Source organism: Pongo pygmaeus, chromosome 15 (genome assembly GCF_028885625.2).
Source record: "Pongo pygmaeus isolate AG05252 chromosome 15, NHGRI_mPonPyg2-v2.0_pri, whole genome shotgun sequence".
Lineage (NCBI taxonomy): Eukaryota > Metazoa > Chordata > Mammalia > Primates > Hominidae > Pongo > Pongo pygmaeus.
In genome coordinates this window covers 30,670,661-30,684,101 of record NC_072388.2, presented here as the reverse complement: position 1 = coordinate 30,684,101, position 13,441 = coordinate 30,670,661, and the positions used below count along the sequence as shown (strand labels likewise).

Below are 13,441 nucleotides of genomic sequence, written 5' to 3'. Positions count from 1 at the left end.
ATGATAAATGTTTGAGATGATGGATGCGTTAAATACCCTGATTCGAACAGTACAAAATACATACTTGTACGGAAACATCACACTGTACCCCACAAATATGTATAATTATTGTATCAATTAAAAATAAAATAAAACTAAAAAAAAGGAATGGGAGGTTGGGAAAGGCACAGTGAAGCTAACCAATGAAAGGCTGTTATAATCTGGGCTAGGAATGAGAGAGAACTGGCTATGATAGGAGAAAGGGCCTAGATACCCACCCCCTTCACACACACACACACACAGGGTCTCCCAAGACTACACAAAAGCAGTGCCCACAGCTGTGGAACTCTCTATAGCTTCTACATCAGGGCTATCCAGCAGGCATGGGAGTACTGGAGACAAACCCAAGCTCAAATCACAGCTCTGCCTGTTACAAGGAGAAATGAAAAAATAAAGAAAACCTATTAATCCAAATAAATTAGATTAGTAATTTATTTGGATCTGAGATCAGATAATCAGTGGTTACCATTCTTATCCTGTCTGAGCCAGAGCAAAGGAATGCTTTTAAATTTTATAGCTATAATTGTGTATGTATATATACACATACACATACACACACATATATATTCAATTTCTATCACTAACAACTTCGGCTAGCTAGCATTCATCAACAAAGTTAAGATCAACCAGCAACATCTTTCATAATTCTATGTATTTAAAGATTAATACATTTCTCTTCTTACTCTTTACTAAAAATCTACCATTCCAAATGTTTAGAGCACAGCAGGTAATAATTTTTTTTTTTTTTTTTGAGATGAAGTCTTGCTCTGTCTCATCCAGGCTGTGCAGTGGTGCAATCTCGACTCACTATAGCCTCTGCCTCCAGGGTTCAAGCGATTCTCCTGCCTCAGCCTCCCAAATAGCTGGGACTACAGGTGTGTGCCACCACACCTGGCTAATTTTGTATTTGTCATAGAGATGGGCTTTCACCGTGTTGGCCAGGCTGGTCTCGAACTCCCGACCTCGGGTGATCCACCTGCCTCAGCCTCCCAAAGTGCTGGGATTACAGGCATGAGCCACCATGCTTGGCCCAGGTAATAATTTTGACTAATATAACAAAAATTTAGGAACACCTAAATGATTCTTTTAGACCTCTAGGTTAGAAGAAATGAAAAACTATTTAATGTCTATAAGATATATATCTAAAATGCTTAAAAATAAAGTAAGATGTAGACTCGACAGTTTGATACCTTTGTGGAAGCAATATTCTCTCACAAACATTTAAAAATCATCTGGAAAATCACTATATTCTGTCTGAAAACCAAGTTCGAGATTCAGGGTTTAGTAGACAAAAAAATAAGCCATAGGACAGAATGAAAAGCAGGGTTCCAGATTTAAAATACGTACCTACACATCACAGAAAATATCTGGGAAAACATATGCCAAATTGTTAAGCTATTTACCTGTGCTATTAGAATGGGGTAGGCTTGGAGTTCCTACTCAGAGAAGTTCTACTTTTCATCCTACCATCCTCTGATTTTTAAAAAATAAATCTGTTTTACCCTGTTAAATCTTCAACTATTTATACATATATATATTTATTTGTTTATTTACTTATTCATTTAATACATTTTTTATTTTGTTATAATTTTATATTTAGAGAAAAGCTGCAAAGATAGTACAGAGAGTTCCCATACCTCTCACCCTGTTTCCTCCATTGTTAACATCTCATGTTATCAAGGTACATACATAAAAAGTATAAAACAGATCTTAGTACAAAACTATTAATTAAACTCCAGACTTTATTTGTATTTCACCAGTTTTTTCATTAATGTTCTCTTGCAGTCCCAGGACCTAATCTTGAGTACCACACTGCATTTAGTTGTCATATGTCCTTAGTCTCCTCTGGTCTATAATAGCCTTTTAGGCTTCCCTTGTTTCTCATGACCTTGATAGTCTGGAGGAATACAGGCCAAGTATCCCTAGAATGTCCCCAGTCTCGGTTTATCTGATAATTTTCTGATAATTAAAATGGATTATGGATATTTGAGAAGAATACCATGGAGGTGAAGTAGTACTCTTCTCACCACATCACATTAGGGGTATACAATATCCGCATAACATCAATGGTGACAGCAACCTTCCTCACTTGGTTAAGGTTATACTTATCAGGTTTCACTACTGTAAAGCTACTATTGTTCACTTTCATATCCTGTTTTCTGAGAGCAAGTCACTAAGTCTAGCCCACCCTCAGGAGTGGGTTAAACTCTTCCTCCTAGAAATGGGAGTATTTACATATATTATTTGGAAGTTTCTGTAAGAAAGATCTATCTCTTCTCCTGTTTATCTATTTATTCAATTATTCATTTATATTAGTATACACTCATGTATATTTATTTTCTATTTTAACTCAATACTACATTATTTATTAGGTGTGGCCAGTAGAAGCTCTTTCAGCTTGGTTCCTATGTCTCTTCAACAGCTCCATCCTTTTGTTTTTTGAACATTTCCTTACATTCTTGAACTACATGATACTCACTAACGCACATCTAAAATTTTTCCCTGCCCCTAGTATTAGCCATTACTTCAAGGAGCCTTGATTCCTTTTATTGATGAATGGTGTATAGCACCAAGATCTGGGCATTAGTGTGTTCCTTCAACTGCCCTCAAAGTTTGTTGAAGCTTCCAGTTAGTGTATATCAAGCACTTCCTAACACAGAGCCTGACACATAGTAATCACTCAATAAATGAAAGAATCCATCATTATTATTTTTATGCACATTTGTAATAAATTTGGAATTTCCAGCTGCTAATCCAAAATTGTATCCCATTACTCATTGCATCAAGCCCTAACATGTCCACAGATCTTTCTATATTTCTTTCTATATTTCTGAGGCTAAGGACCACAGAAGGCCAAGAAACAGACACTCTCCATCCTCTGGACCAGAAGTCTGCATTCTTTCACCATAAAACATTTTCCCTCCTTTCCAAGCATCTATGCAGAACAATGAAATCAAAAGAGCTTGGTGGAAAACATCTCTTGTGATCTTTTAGTTTTTAAGTTTAAATGAAATGTTTTGAAAGGCACTAAAAAGAAAAGAAAAAATATCCTATACACAAGTCAAACTCTCTTTGGATCTATAGAGTTCAGTTTTGAATTCCTGTCCAAAATAGCTTTGTTTTTAAATACTGCAATGTCATTGCTTTGGAAATGGCCATTGCCCTACAGATCTATAAAATGCCCCTTTAAACAAATCCTGTACATCAAACATCAATGTCATTGTTCTTATTGAGTAATAACTACTAGAGAATCTCTTTTATGAATTATAAACCAGTAACAAAGGTCCTAAGAGGGTGATTTAAATGGTGCCTCTACCTCAAGCACTCTGTCTGGTCAGAGTGGCTGCCGGGAATCCCATGGCATAGGAACCAGATGGAGTACTGAGAGATCTGTGAAAAGGACCCTAGGACTCACAGGCTGGCCTCAGGACACAAGAATAGGAATAAGTAAAAAATTTAGGGCCACTTGGCACCTCTCAGGGAGTTATCTGGGCCCTGCAGAGTGCTGGGTGGGGAGCAATGTGGAAAAAGCACCCTGGTTTAGCATGTATCAGAAGCCTAGAGGGTCCAGGGCAAAAGCACTGCAAAAGAAACACAATGGGGCTCGGCGCGGTGGCTCATGCCTATAATCCCAGCACTTTGGGAGGCCAACGCGGGTGGATCATTTGAGATCAGGAGTTCGAGACCAGCCTGACCAACATAGTGAAACTCCGTCTCTACTAAAAATACAAAATTAGCATGCGTGGTGGAGCACCCCTATAATCCCAGCTACTCAGGAGGCTGAGGCAGGAGAATCACTTGAACTCAGGAGGCAGAGGTTGCAGTGGGCTGGGATTGTGCCATTGCACTTTAGCCTGGGCAACAAGAGCAAAACTCTGAAAAAAAAAAAAAAAAGAAAAAAAGAAAAGAACCCCATTCAGACAAAAGACTTTTGAGTTTTTCAGTATCCACGTTCTTCTTACTAAACATTCTCAGTTTGGGATTCCTGCTTTTTGCGCCCAGTATCTTAAAATGTGCTAATTTTACACTGGTTATTCTTGCTCTATCCTAAAACCTACATTCTTCTGGGCAAGGCCAGGTGATCCCTGCCATAGGCTGGAACCTCTAAAATCCCATGGCACCTGTCCAGCATATTTCTGGTCTAGCCCACCTTGAACTTCTCACTTTTGCTCCTGGCATGGTCCCACCCAGCTGTGTCTTCCAGGTTCTTGACCTGCCCAGCACTTCATCTGTGTCTTATTATCCACAGCAGCCCCTGCCCTTGGGTCATGGCCTTCAGGGTCCATGTGGCTACACACAAACATCCCTCAGGGCCTAGAAAATGTATCCCGATTTCCTTGAGGAAAAGAGTCATGAGAACTAAAGCAACTGAAGTTACCTTTGGAAAATCTAATCAAAGCCTCATAAATCTGATACGTATTGTCTTTCCTCCCCTCAGGAAGAATTAAAGGAGGAACCAAGTCAACAGAAGACACAGATTCCTTACTTTTTAACATTGGAGTATTACTACTAATTAAACTTTAGACTTTTTAAAAAGTGGCCAAGGGCCAGAGTGCCTCAATCCCAAAAGGTCAGCATTGGAAGTGACCATATAGTCAGGGGCATTGGTATTACAAAGACAGCATGGAATTGAGAGTCATTTACATCCGGGTTCAGTGTCTTATCCCCACTCACAAGTTGAAAAACTTTAGGCAAATCATAGATCATAAGCTTCAGTGTCTGTAAAATGATAATCCAATGTTACAAGCTCTATAATTTATTTTTAAATACTTCATTATAATTGGTTTGATATATGTGACAATTAATTTAAGTTTCATTTCTAGGCAAAGTCAGCTAAAGCAATGCCTGAAATGTACAGTCCGAAAGTGGGTGTGTGTGTCAGGCAACAATACATCAGAAAGGGGATGGACTCCTACTTCAGTCAATAACCATTACCATTTAGCAAGCTGAAAGTTTAGAAATGGGTTTTACCTGGTGAAATTAAAGGTATTCAAGACGTATGGGTTAGCTAAAATAATTTAGAAACATGTGTAAGAAAAAAGGGTAAGACTTCTCTGATGCAACTTTGTACCCTTGAGTGATGTTGCCTGAGACTTAATCCCTAATCTGTCCTTGTCTCCAACCATTGATTTAAAAGGATTTCTGATTGACATACAAAGGATGCAGAATCCTAAATAGAGCAAAGCTTTTATTTTATTTTTTTTACTTTATAGTTAGAGCACCTAAAACAAAATAGAGCTGAGAGTTCATCAATCTATCAAACAGACTGTAAGAAATATTTTGTGCCTGCTTTGCTAATTAATGCTAGCCTAATAAATATCTCTATATGATATTTTGGTCTAAGGCTTGAATTCACTACAACTTGGTATCAAGCCTATAGAAGAAGTAACTATCACCACCCCAAACTTTTTGGGTGGTTACTGTGATTTCCAAAATGAAGCTGAAATCTGAGTGTAACCAAATTGGCTTAAAGAAATTCTCAATTTCCGGCCGGGCGCGGTGGCTCACGCCTGTAATCCCAGGCGTGATTACACCTGGGATCTGAGGTGGGCCGAGGTGGGTGGATCACGAGGTCAGGAGATCGAGACCATCCTGGCTAACATGGTGAAACCCCGTCTCTACTAAAAATACAAAAAATTAGCCAGGCGCGGTGGCGGGCGCCTGTAGTCCCAGCTACTCGGGAGGCTGAGGCAGGAGAATGGCGTGAACCCAGGAGGCGGAGCTTGCAGTGAGCCAAGATAGCACCACTGCAGTCCGGCCTGGGCGAAAGACCGAGACTTCGTCTCAAAAATAAATAAATAAAATAAAATAAGACATTCTCAATTTCTATCCTTCATATCCCACAGAGTTTTTGGGAAGTTACAAGTGAAAGTGCTTGGTAAATTCTAAAATGCAATACAAACATACTGTCTCAGAAAGATTTTTAATTTGTACAATTCAAGTTCCTCCATGGCTCACCAGCCTGGAAGTTCAAATGGAGTAACATTTTTGGTAATGTGCTACATTTCTCTGCATCTTTATTTTAACCCCCTTATCAGAGTCTTAGCTCCCTGAAAACAGGGCCCTAAGTAGAATTTCATGAAGCTCCAGCATGAATTTCACATGTATGCACACTCACTGCATCATGGGCACCTTTACCAGGAAGAGCTGCTATTTCTGGGCACTGCCAGGCCCCTCCCACTAATGCTCTAGAGTAGTGGTCTTCATGATGGGAGACTCATCATAAAGGGGGATGCAAGGCAAACCTTTGGGGTGTGATGAAAATATTAGAACTTCTGTTTAATTTTTATTTTAACCTTTAAGATTTTTACTTCTATATGTTTTGTAAAATATGTAAGACATTAATACATGAGAAAACTCAGACGTTTTTTAACAGATAAGTATGTCAATCAAAACAGTTTGGAAACTGCTGGTTTCAAGCATCTGTGGATAGAGGGAAATATGCCTTTCTCTCTCTTATACAATATACTCTCCTGAGGGCTATTGCAGCAGTGGTCTTGTGCTCAAATGACATACAGATAGATTCTTTAGTGGAAGAGCTCTTATATTCAGCCCACTCACCCCTCCCCAGCTTTTCTAGGACTCAGGCCAGACAGAGTCCAGGGAATGGCTGAGACAGGACACTTCCTCATGACCCACATAGAAACTGACATCAGAATCACTCCACCCTCTGGTGATCAGAGCTTACTGTGGCTGACTCCACCTTTCTTAGGATACTTTCTCTCTAGGAACCGCTTTTGACTCTAGTATCAATATACTGATGGGACAGACCACCAACTCATCACAGATACAGGGCAGACATTCAGCAGACATGCCCAAACATGTCTGAAGCTCAGTGATGGAGACAATTCAAGCTCAGATGCTACTGGCTACATCACAGCTGACAGCCTAAAGAAATACTAACCCCTCATTGCTAAGTCATGTAATCATTTCCAAGGCAATTTTTACCTGTACCTGGGGAACAGCCTTCAGGCAATTTTGTTCCTTGAGAGTTATCCCTGTGTCTGCTTACATATTCAATATCTGTGGGAAAAATGTGAAGTTAACTAGATACAGCATTTTAACACCTGTGTATGCGACAGACTGTGTGAACTGAATTGGTATTAGAGAAGTAAATGCACATTTTAAAATATGGAATTTCCCTTGACAACATTGTGTTTTAACTATGAATTGTAATATTCATTGGCCTTAAAATCCCTTCTATGAAAACATTTCCCCAAATTAGAAAGGAAGCATAGGAAAAACAAAATTTGATATATAGTCATTTTACACAGCCATTTTTTGACATGCCCTTCCAAATCACATCCAAGCCTCCTCTCTGAGCCTCATCCTAAACACATAATCTCTATACCATCATTCTCCTTATATATACTCTCTTTTTTTTTTTTTTTAAGACAGAGTCTCACTGTGTTGCCCAGGCTGGAGTGTAGTGGTGCTATCTCAGCTCACTGCAACCTCTGCCTCCCAGGTTCAAGAGATTCCCATGCCTCAGCCTCCTGAGTAGCTGGGATTACAGGGGTATGCCACCACACCCAGCTAATTTTTGTATTTTTAATAGAGACGGGGTTTCGCCATGTTGGCAAGGCTGTTCTCAAACTCCTGACCTCAAGTGATCTGCCTGCCTCGGCCTCCCAAAGTGCTGGGATTACAGGTGTGAGCCACTGCGTCCAGGCCTCCTTATATATATATACTCTCATACTCCACTTGCTTAACACAGTGGGCACCCATACTCAGGAATGCCCTTATCTATACCCAGCTGAAATCCTCAGTCACTCTTTAAGGCTCAGGTCAGATTTTACTTCCTGTTTAGACCCTGAACCCTGACTGAATTAACTGCACCCTCATCTACCTTCCCATAGCTCTTTGTACTTGCTGGGACTAACTAGGTGGTTTTATAATTTCTCTGACTCCCCATTATCTTGCTCAGCTACGTATGTCCTGCACAATCATGGCACAATCATGCCACTGTGTAGGCATTAGATCAATGCATGTTGGATTGGTGTTATATTCAGGACACTGCAAGAATCTCTTGGTCTTATAATCACTACTTGTCTGGACAGCTCCCAGAACATCACAGCTAGAATGATGACAACACTGTATGGATGGATCATGGGACATGGCCTTGGGCAACGCCTGATGGCAGCCTCCAGAAAGAGCTTCCAGACATCCATGAGTAGCAAAAGGGACTGGGAACACAGGGAGAGTAGGTCAAACTGCACCTGTCCCCAGTTTCACACAGGGGCCAGCTCCTTGGGGAATACAACAGCCAGAGCTTTTGCCAGAGGTGCTTCCAGTTGCTTGAGGAGACAGACTTACACATGTGAAACAACCTCAGAGTATATGAACAAGTAGTAAATCATGATAAAAAGCATTATTGCTTTAGGAATTCAGAGAAGGTTATGACCACAGAGAGCTAGAGAAAAGGCAAAGGTTGTAAGAAGAAACTGGGATTTTAATGGTGTGTGAAGCATGGGCCAAGACAAGCAGAGATACTGCTAGTCTCCCCAGTTCTTTACAGTTGATACACTTGTTCCTCTTTTTTTTTTGAGACGGAGTCTCGCTCTGTTGCTCAGGCTGGAGTGCATGGCACAATCTCGGCTCACTGCAAGCTCCTCCTCCCGGGTTCACGCCATTCTCCTGCCTCAGCCTCCCGAGTCGCTGGGACTACAGGTGCCTGCCACCACGCCTGGCTAATTTTTTGTATTTTTAGTAGAGATGGGGTTTCACAGTGTTAGCCAGGATGCTCTCGATCTCCTGACCTCGTGATCCACCCACCTCGGCCTCCCAAAGTGCTGGGGTTCCTGTCTCATTTAAGGAGGAAACAGGGCAGCTGGAGTAGATTATAGTACAAGACTCACTTGACCACCGATATCCCACAGGTCTGGAATTGGAACAGAAACTCTCCTAAAACCAGGGCCAGGCAGGCTGACCACCAGTTAGCCCTCTGCTTACATTCTGAATAATCTAGGTCTCCACTAACCACTCCAGAGCACCTCCTGTATCCTAGGCACTCTGCTAGGTGCTTTACACACATTGTTTCTAAGTCTCACTATACTTGACAAGGAAGGTACCGTGAAGAAAATAGGACCCAGAAAGGTTAGGCAAGTTTCCCTGGGCACAGAGCTAGTGGGGGTGGGACTGAGATTTGAACCCAGAAGATCTAACTGGCCCCAAGCCCAAGCTTACCAACATGCTATCTGCCTTCCTCATGGGAAAATCCTGAAGAGGAAAAAAGGTTTTTTAAATTCTCAAGGGGAAAAAAGGTTGCTGTTTTGTTCTATTGTGAACATTAGTGTGAATAACAATGCCAGGGTTGTAGGCCATGGAGTTAACACTGGCTCCTGCCTACTGGAATTAATTCCAAAGACAAACGATAATTGTGCAAAAAAGAAATACACTCTGGTACTGAAGTCAGCACTATGTAATCCCCTTGAATTAGGATGTAGTAACTTATGTAGTAACTTTACATATCAACTTGGAGAATTCTCTGATGAGACAGACTTTTATTTCAAAATTAAAAAAAAATAACAAACCCTTTCTATCTAGGATAACACATCTCTTGTTCAGTAGAGTCCCCATCCAGCGCTGACACTGCATTTTCTTCCTCTCTTCACCACAGTGCATAGCCACACTGGATACTTGAGGCTGTCCTAGACATGGGCTTTAACAAAGCTGGAAAAGGTTCAAAGAGCAGCAGAAAGATCATGGAGATAGGAGGGCCTTCATGAGAAAATGTCTAATAATATCAGTTGTATGGTTTAGAGAAAGAGAAGGCAGGAAGTAGAAGAGCATGACCTAGATCTATCACACAATCAAAAATTATATGAGGTGATCTTCAGCTCATTTTTACCAAATCCCAGTCACTTAGAAACAAAACAGAACTTGGTGACTCAACAGGACTTAGGTGAGGTAGACATGGAAGAGAGGGCTTAGGATGACTCCCAGTCTCCACCCTAAGGGCAGGGACTGAAGACAATGCTTAATTCCAGACAGGAAGTTCAGAAAGGATGAGATCATTTCAGGTGTGCTAAGTGAAAAGTACCTGTGGAAGATTCAGGAAAAGACATACAGAAAGCAGGAGCGATACAAGTCTGAATCTGGGAGAAAATAACCAGAGGCTAGAAATCTGAATTCATGAGTCATCAGCACATGGAAATAGGAGAAGCCATCAACAAGCACAGATCATCCAGAGAAAAGGTAGAGACTCAAAGATTTGTCCCTTCCAGTCTGGTACCAGACTCACGGACTCAAGATAGTTATTTTATTTATGTATTTATTTTCAGAGTCAGGGACTTGCTCCGTCACCCAGGATAGAGTGCAGTGACATGATCACAGCTCATTGTAGCCTCAGACACCTGGGCTCAAGCAATCCTCTTGCCTCAGCCTCCCTAGTAGCTGGAATTACAGTTGTACACCACTACACCCATCTAATTTTTTACTTTTTTTTTTAGGGACAGGGTCTTGCTATGTTGCTCAGGCTGGTCTCGAACTCCTGTACTCAAACAATCCTCCCTCCTGAGCTTCCCTAAAATGATGGCCAGGCCTGAGCCACTATATCCAGCCTGAGAGTCATTTTAGACAAAATAAAACATTATTCTGGGAGCCAGGGGCATGCCTCTCAGCAAGCTTGAGAGGCAGGCATTATCATTTTTATTTTACAAACAAGGACACTGAAGCTCAACAAAACTCAGCAACTTGCCCATGGTCACAATGTTGGCAGTAGAGAAGCAGAATTCAATCCCAAATCTATCTTTCACCAAGGACCCTGTGTGCTCTTTGTACTACTTCACTAGTTCATTTAGGGACTGGCTCTCACCACTGAGTTATAAAAATAGTAACATTGTTATGATAATGAACAAATTATTGGAAACTGTTATCAAAGTATCATGAAACTGTTAATATTTGGCCATTTTTTGACAACAACAATGGAAATTCCATACAGTTTGACCTAACAACGGCACTTTCACTTGTATTTTATGTGAACGTCTACAGCAGCAGTGTAAATTTCTAAAGAAATTCTATACCCAATAGGAAGGGTAGAGGGGAACCAAATACTTCACCCAACTCATTAACAGCAAAAATATGTTCTGGCTAAAAAGAGAAAAAACAAATAGAAACACAAATTTGCAAGATAAGGAAACTCTAAAAAAATTTTCTTGTGAAAGACAATAGCTTGTTAGTTTAAGTGAAACTTTATGTGTTGACTTTAGGTTGACCACCAAAAGTAGTATGAAATATAAGCTAATAAAACACACAAGTGTGAAATATAAATGGTATATAAATACTATTGTCTGAATGTTTTGTGTTCCCAAAATTTATATGTTAAAATCCTAACCCCCAAGGTGATGATATTAGGAGGCAGGGCCTTTGGGAAGTGATTAGATCATAGGGTGGAACCCTCATGAATGGCGTTAGTGCCCTAATAAAAGAGGCCCAAGAGAGACTCTTCATTCCTTCCATTATGTGAGCACACAGCTAGAAGGTGCCAGCTGTGAACCAGAAAGTGGACTCACCTGACACCAAATCTTTGGTACCTTGACCTTGGACTTCCCAGCTTCTGGAACTGTGAGAAATAAATTTCTGTTGTTTGCAAGCTACCCAGTTTATGGTATTTTGTTATAGCACTCCAAATGAACTAAGATAATAAATTAAAATATGTTTTCAGCTACATGAGCACACTAAGGAAATTTAAAATATTCTATGGAACAGATTTTTGGAAAATCGTAAGACTAAACAAACAATGGAGAAATATGGAGAACCCTGTAAATGAGGCATAAAATACTAGGGCTATCAGGAAACAAAAATCATTTAAATTTTACCCTTTTGTTTTACTGTGGAAGAAACCAAGATTCAGGAAGAGTACGTCAGCAGGGACTAAAAATTCAGGTGCCTTACTCCCAGTCCAGTGCTCTCTGAAATAGATTAGAATAACATGCTATTTGAACACAATAATGTGTACATTGCAACTGACCATGCCATATATTGCAGATGTAAGAAAATTTTCATGAGGTATAATTTTTATTTTGTAGCATAAGGTTGCTGAAAGTATATTAAATATGTTTTATTTAATACATTAAATAACATTTAATAAAAACAAATATGTTTTATTATCATAAAATAAAAACACTGAGTTTTAAATTTTAACAGCATTACTTTTTCTTATTCAGCTTGTTATGATTACGGTATAACCAGAACACTGCCTTCTCCCAAGATGTCTTTCTACCGCTTTTGGATATTGCTTGTCTTTTTAAAGAAAAAGCCATTCTAAAAATAGGATACTGTCAAAATGGTTTGAATTTCAAGGAAAAAAAAAACCCTAACACCTGCTCCCTGAGAAATAAATACTCAGTTCGAAAGCATGACATTTAGAATATGCCTTTGGTACAAAATTCAGCTGCAGATATCCACTTCGAAGATTGCTTTGAATCTAATTCAAAATAAGTATAGAATTAGGCTATCTTAATTATTCCTTCATTTATGAAGCTGTATGTTCTTCACGAAACAACTGTATCATTGTGTTCCTGTGCTTTGCTCCATTTCTCATTAGAGCATTTTTAATAGCAACAGAGAAGGGCTGACTATCATGGCTTATCACTCTCCCTATCTGAAACTTTCATCAAAGAGTCTTTCAAATTCCACCAATCCATCAATCTGAGATTTACAGCTGGGAATTCATGATTTAAAGGAGAATAAATAACCCTGTTCCTGAAGGGGACCCAAATTCACTAAAGAGAGAAAGGAAGAGACAACCACCAGTAAAAGAATCAATGATCTATCGAATGACCTGTGAAACCCCAGCTTCCTCATAGAAACCCTTTAGAGAGGAGGGCATCAGAGCTTCCCAGGCAATATCCCTGCTTCCAATAGAAGAATTTAGAATAATTGGATGGTACATGATACCCTAACCATCAGCCACAAGAACTTCTTGTCACATTATCTGGAATAGCAAGAATAACTCAAGGGTGTTTAGTACCTTGAAAAGGACCACAGCAAAAGAGAATTAATTTTTTATTACTGAATACAATCATGTTGCCTCCTCTCACAGGGTTATGTGGATTCATTTACTCTTGTAACAAATGTTTATTGAGCACCTACCATATGCCAGGCACTATTCTGGGAGCTAAAGAAACATCAATGAACAAAATAGACAAAAATCTCTGCCCTTATACAAGTTATATTATACCAGGGAGAAACAAACAAACAACAGGTAAAATGTTTAGCTTGCAGAAGGTGATAAGTGTTATGAACAAAATTTAAGCAGAGAAAGGAAATTAAATGAAATAATATATATGCTTGACACAGTAAAAACATTTAAAATATATTAAAGAGTTCTTCTCTTAAAAGCTCTAAAAATGATTTTCTTGGTTTCAGGGCTGGAGTTGAGGAGAAATTGCATTTTCTT

At 39.7% G+C, this 13,441-nt stretch overlaps 1 protein-coding gene across 7 annotated transcripts in view; it reads right to left on the bottom strand.

The window, feature by feature from the left end:
• AKAP6 (A-kinase anchoring protein 6) overlaps positions 1 to 13,441 on the bottom strand; it is a 626,632-nt gene that overhangs the window by 479,733 nt on the left and 133,458 nt on the right. The window contains exon 1 of one of the 7 annotated variants that reach the window (XM_054449568.2): positions 11,859 to 12,011. The exons of the other annotated variants lie outside the window; for them this stretch is intronic. The gene's annotated coding sequence lies outside the window, so the exon portion shown is untranslated. Of the gene's footprint in view, positions 1 to 11,858; positions 12,012 to 13,441 lie in introns of those variants that run through there. 7 annotated transcript variants of the gene reach the window in all.